At 47.0% G+C, this 5,826-nt stretch overlaps 1 long non-coding RNA gene across 1 annotated transcript; it reads left to right on the top strand.

Moving 5' to 3' along the window:
• The first annotated feature begins 1,046 nt into the window (after positions 1-1,046).
• On the top strand, positions 1,047-2,982 carry LOC132473932 (uncharacterized). The gene is made up of 3 exons (XR_009529502.1): positions 1,047-1,526; positions 2,056-2,139; positions 2,838-2,982. It is a non-coding gene; the product is annotated as an uncharacterized LOC132473932 (long non-coding RNA).
• Positions 2,983-5,826: the final 2,844 nt, after the last annotated feature.

Genomic DNA, 5,826 nt, shown 5'->3' with positions numbered 1-5,826 from the left:
AGTAACGGCGGATGCGGGATAGAGAACACAGCGGCAGTGTGGGATCTGCTGCAGCTCATATTGTAATATTCAGAGACCAGTGGAGGATAAGGTGTTGCTTTACGGGTGCCTTGGCCTTTAAACGATGCGCACAAACTGTATTCCAAATACCTATTTTACTCAGGATTGTAGACAGTTCAACCAAAGGTACCGTACAGACCTAAAGGCCTGTAACAGAGGACGTCTGGTTTAATGTCACAACATTAAAAAAAAAAAACATGGTAAACGCAAATAAAAAGCCTGAACAACTGACACCGTTTCACCACTAGATGGAGACAAAGCCATTCAAATATATGTTGTTTTTAAAGCGATTACACGCAGACTACCTCCAAGACAACTTGATTAATATGGTTAATCACAGAAGGTGTATTTTTTTATGGGAATGTGGACTAGTAGGTAGGTCTACATTCAACTAAGGTCCGTGAACGAGCGGTCTGCCATTTGTTCACATAGACTGTGTTAGGCCTACTTAAAAAATAAAAATAAATGAAAGTGCAAATGTATAATTGTATCACAAGACCGCAGATTGACTTGCTGAAATAAGACAAAGCATCATTTGATGATCGAATCCATTCCTTTATAGAAAAATGACAAAACATTTGCGAAATCATTATCACACACAGCCTTTCCCCTGGAATTGATTTCTCCTGCATGCCCAGACATGTTCACTAATTGGCTTGAACTCCTGTACTATTTTCGCCTGGTAGAGGTATACGCTGCGCTCAACACTCAAACATACTCGTACACGCCGCACGTAGACATACAGAAACACGCACACTTAATAAATATCACAATCAAATATTTATATAAAAATAAATAAATAGGAATCAGTACTCCGTATGTCCTTATATTATCTTATTATACCGAAGGGGATGTACCTCTTTAATATCAGGGGTGAAGGATCCGAACCCGTTACATTCTCTGTTTCACTAAGAAAGAAGATTGTGATCCCAACCAATCCCAGAACAGTGGAGTGACGTCATTGCATGTGCAGCTCAATGAGATGAAAGGGATCGCGAGGGGCTGTGCTCAACTTCAAAACCGCGTCCCGAGTCCCGCTGCCGTACAGCAGCTTTCAGCGAACCGAGCGAGCGGCGCACAGGAAGAGAGAGAGAGAGACTATATATAATATGAAGACTTTATATGTGTTTGATTTTTGCATCGCGTTTTTGTTGCGTGCCCAAAGTTATGATCACAATATTTAGTTCGCAACGTTAGTGCCTGTTGAATTGGCGCAGCTTTGATGTGTCTTGCTCGCTGATCATCGGTCAGATTACATATTTGAGATCATAACCCTTCCCTGCCTTTGATCTCTGCGCTGTTTTCCCCCCCCCCCAATCTGGTGGTTATTTTGGAATGGGACATACAGTACGCCGGACTGTGAAATGTTGCTGAGACGGGTGCAGAGAATACTACAAGGGCTCTCGCTGGTGTAGAAGAGCCTTTGAACTTTGTTTTAACAAACTTGGTGGTCAGCATTCTAACAGGTAAGAGGCAACACTTTAGGTTTGCTTATTAACTATTCCTCAGTGTCATTGTTTAATTCTGTCAGCTTGAACCGATAGTTGTCTGCTTCAGTCTGTTCTGGGTCACGAATGTCTCGATTTGATTTGATTGTGCACCGCATGCTGAGATGAAAACATCATTGTGATAGAATAAATAGGAAAATGTGAATAGTTAGGGATCCGATGGATTTGAAGTAGCCTTCTTTTTTCATGTTCGTTGATTTCTGAAGCATTCAATAACATTTTAAAGATGTTTAACTGTAAACGGACCTCTTACATATAATCTGTCAGGAGAAATCATTTTATTTCCGTCAAGAACTTTATAAAAATTTCCAATACTTAAGTCAATACATCACTTTATATTTTTATATTTCCACTCATTATTTACTCATTGTTTATTTTTTACTTTTGATCAACTTTTTGTTTACTCAGTTGTATTTGTGTATTAGGCCTACATATCGATGACATTCTTTTTTTATATTCATTTCTGTATTTTTTTATTGTTTTATAGCTGCTGTACATCATTACAATGGCCCGGATGCTACGACACATCTCCTTATTTATATTGACAGTTCAAATCATATTCTTACTCCTGGTGAGTGCATATATTATCCTTATCTCTTTTTTTGCCGGTTTTTGCCACAGTTATTAATTCATTGCAAATCAGTAGAAAGCGTTTAAGATACTTTTATTTGACATCATAAATTACTTTTTTTAACATGGGGTATAATATTGGGGGTGCCATATCCCTTATGAAGTGACAGCCACATTATCAAACTTTGTATCCAAGACGAGTCAGAGGCCGGGGCTGCTGAGACACACTGAAACTATTGTTGAGGGATCATTACTCGGCCCGGCCCGGGCCAGCATGTATTATCTGGTACTGATGAAAGTGGCGATGAAACGCAGGAATCCTTAACAGCCCTTCGCCAGAACTACTCTCACCCTTCCCTTTTCCCCTCCCTCCCTCCCTCCCTTCCCCTCTCCCCCTCCCTCCCTCTCTCCCCCTCTCCCCCTCCCTCCCCCCCCTCCCTCCCCCCCTCCCTCCCTCCCTCTCTCCCCCTCTCTCCCTCCCTCCCTCCCTCCCCTCCCTCCCCCCCTCCCCCCCTCCCCCCCTCCCTCCCTCTCTCCCTCCCTCCCTCCCTCCCTCCCTCCCTCCCTCCCTCCCTCCCTTCCCCTCTCCCCCTCCCTCCCTCTCTCCCCCTCTCCCCCCCCTCCCCCCCTCCCTCCCTCCCTCCCTCCCTCCCTCCCTCCCTCTCTCCCCCTCTCCCCCTCCCTCCCTCCCTCTCGCAGGTTCCCGTGGGAGTATCGGAGGAGAGCAGAGGCTGCAGGGAGCAGGAGTACAGGGACCTGTTTGGAACCTGCAAAGCCTGCCAGCAGTGCGATGCAGGACAGGAGCTATCAAAGGTGGGACTTCCAGATTGATTGATAGCGCATTGCATCTCACACTTTAGGCCAGGAGGCGGGAGAGGGGGGGGGAGGGGGAGGGGGAGTTCCAGAAGCAGGTATGGTGTGGAAAATAATCGTTTGAAAGTTTTGTATGATGTACCAAGAGGTTGTTGGTCTTCCTGTCATGGAAGAGAAGGAGTGACCTGCAATCCTCAAGTACGATGGTAACGTGCGCCACTTCCTTTGGATAAATCACTCCCTCTTTCCTTTGCTGAGAAAAGCAAATGTCCCGTTGGGGAGAAGAAAGAGGAGCTTTGTGAAAAGCACACACAGTGTACATTATTATTTATTACTTCCTCTCTTTCACTGTGGGAGCAGCCAAAACATTATTAGCTTTTGTCAAACACCGATCCGTCTTTAATCAGTCACACCCACACTTCTGACCTTGTGGAGCTGAATGGAAGCCATTGTTTTTCCGACCCCCCCCCCGCCCTCATGCACCCCTTCCAACCGTATTGTCTGCTCCGTCTGAAGCAAGCCATGCCTAAGCTTGCTGATCACAGAACGCTGAGGAGTCACACCGTTTTTTTCTTTCTTTTTTCTCACTGTGTGAGAAGTGTGTGTGTGTGTGCGTTCGCGAGTGCGCAACACACACAGATCAGTAGGCCCAGCATGCGGGACGCATACTAGTCTTTTCTCTGGAGTTGTAATTTATTTAACCGCCACACACACACACACAAACACACACACACACACGCACACCAAATGCACACACACACACACACACACACACACATAAAGGTAAGTATGGTTTTGAAAGAGGGCCTTTTATCAAGTGGTACATCTGTTGCAAACATGTGTTTAAAGGCTGCTCTCCTTTAATCCGGGTACACACAGACAGGTTCTCTGCTGCTGTGGGTAACACGCTCCAGTACCCCTTCACGGGTCCCTGCCAGCTCAGCAGGCATGCTGTATGCTGCCCGACGCCCAGGGGTCCTAGTAAATCATTGGCTGCTGCCGGATTTGTTCTCTGAAGGTATCGAGATGGTGAGCCGCGCGAGGAACCCGAGACCCCCCCCCCCCCCCCCGCCGGGGAGTTCAAACGCTCGGCGGGTGAAGAGAACTCTCCGTCGGCTGTGAGCGTGAATGTGGACGAGAGATCTTGGATCTCAGAGCGGTGGTTCTATTCCGAGAGGGCCTCGTAGGCAACAGGGCAGTGAGTGGTTTACTGTGTGTGTGTGTGTGTGTGTGTGTGTGTGTGTGTGTGTGTGTGTGTGTGTGTGTGTGTGTGTGTGTGTGTGTGTGTGTGTGTGTGTGTGTGTATAGGTGTGTGTGTGTGTGTGTGTGTGTGTGTGTGTGTGTGTGTGTGTGTGTGTGTGTGTGTGTGTGTGTGTGTGTGTATAGGTGTGTGTGTGTGTGTGTGTGTGTGTGTGTGTGTGTGTGTGTGTGTGTGTGTGTGTGTGTGTGTGTGTGTGTGTGTGTGTGTGTGTGTGTGTGTGTGTGTGTGTGTGGCCGCTACCATAGAGATCCGGGTGGAATGGGGCCCAGTTTGTACTGGAAGTTAGCCGTCTGTCTCCCTCTTCAAGGCGGCCGGACAAACATACATTTTTGACTTCCATTTTTCTGAGGATTTTGTGTTAATTAAAATACACACGCAAGCACACAAACAATGCTCAACCATTTTTGATTATCAGCTTTCACATGAATGGCTTTTACTTCAAGGGTCTTGAAAATTTGGCCCTTGGCGATTATCGGCAAGATGCCTTTTGATTTGTGAACAGCGTTGGAAGGCTGAGGTATTTCCCTTGCCCGAAAGACTTTGTGGTTGGCAGAGAGAGAGGGAGAGGCAATTATAGGTTAAGCCGGTGGATTTATTCCGAAAAAACAAGCAATGGCTACGACAGTGGAATAAACGCCACAGTTGCAGTCGACCCCCAGAGCTGCCAGTGACAGCCAAATAATATTCCCCTTGCTTTTCTATAAATGTGTGGCTCCATTTGGAGGATTGCAACCGAGGGAGAGAGAGAGAGGGAGAGGATAGAGAGAATCAGAGAGAAAGAGATTGAGAGAAAGAGAGGGAGAGAGGATGGTGAGAGAGCGAGACAGGGAGACAGGGGAGACAGAGGAGAGAGAGAGAGAAAGAGAGGGAGAGAGGGAGAGGGGGGGGGAGAGAGAGAGAAGGAGAGAGCGAGAGATGATACTGAGGGGAGAGGGAGCGAAAGTGAAAGGGCGAGAGAAGAGAGAGAGGGAGAGAAGAGCAAACGAGAGGAGAGAGAGAGAGAGAGAGAGAGGACATCTAGGTTGGCACAGCGCTCCAACGAACTGGCTTTGTTTTGGCCGTAGTTTTATGAGCAGATCAGATGACTGGTCACCCTGGGAGAGAGGCTTGTGATTCGCTGCTAATCTCTCCAGTATCTCTGGGTCTCAACATGCTCCAAGGCTCCGCCAGCTCCCCCCACACACTTCCTTGCTCTCTCAGTCTCTTTCTTCCTCTCCCTCGCTCCTCCTCTGTTTTTTTAACCTCTACTTGTTTCCTTGGTTCTCTCCTTCCCCCTGCTAGTCTCCTTCTGCCCTCCCCTCTCCATCTCAATCAGTCTCTAATTTTCCTTCTCCACTTCTCTCACTCCCTCTTGCTAACTCATGTCCTTCTCTACTTTCTCTCCCTCTAAATTTCTTGCTTTTTCTCCCTCCCCCTAAGTCTCCCTCTCTCTCACTACCTCTCCTCTTTTGCTTTGTGTTCTTCTCTGCTTCTTTGTTTTACCATCTGAATCTCTTTTAAGATTTGAGGTTTCTAAGCTAACGTTTTACCTCCCCTCTCTCCCTCTTCTGCTCTCACTCTACTTCTCCCCATCTGAATCTTTTTTGTTTTTGCTCTCGCCCTCTCCCTCTCTTT

Source organism: Gadus macrocephalus, chromosome 16 (assembly GCF_031168955.1).
Source record: "Gadus macrocephalus chromosome 16, ASM3116895v1".
Classification (NCBI taxonomy): domain Eukaryota; kingdom Metazoa; phylum Chordata; class Actinopteri; order Gadiformes; family Gadidae; genus Gadus; species Gadus macrocephalus.
The sequence above is the reverse complement of the archived record's forward strand: the minus strand, read 5'-3'. Positions and strand labels throughout refer to the sequence as shown.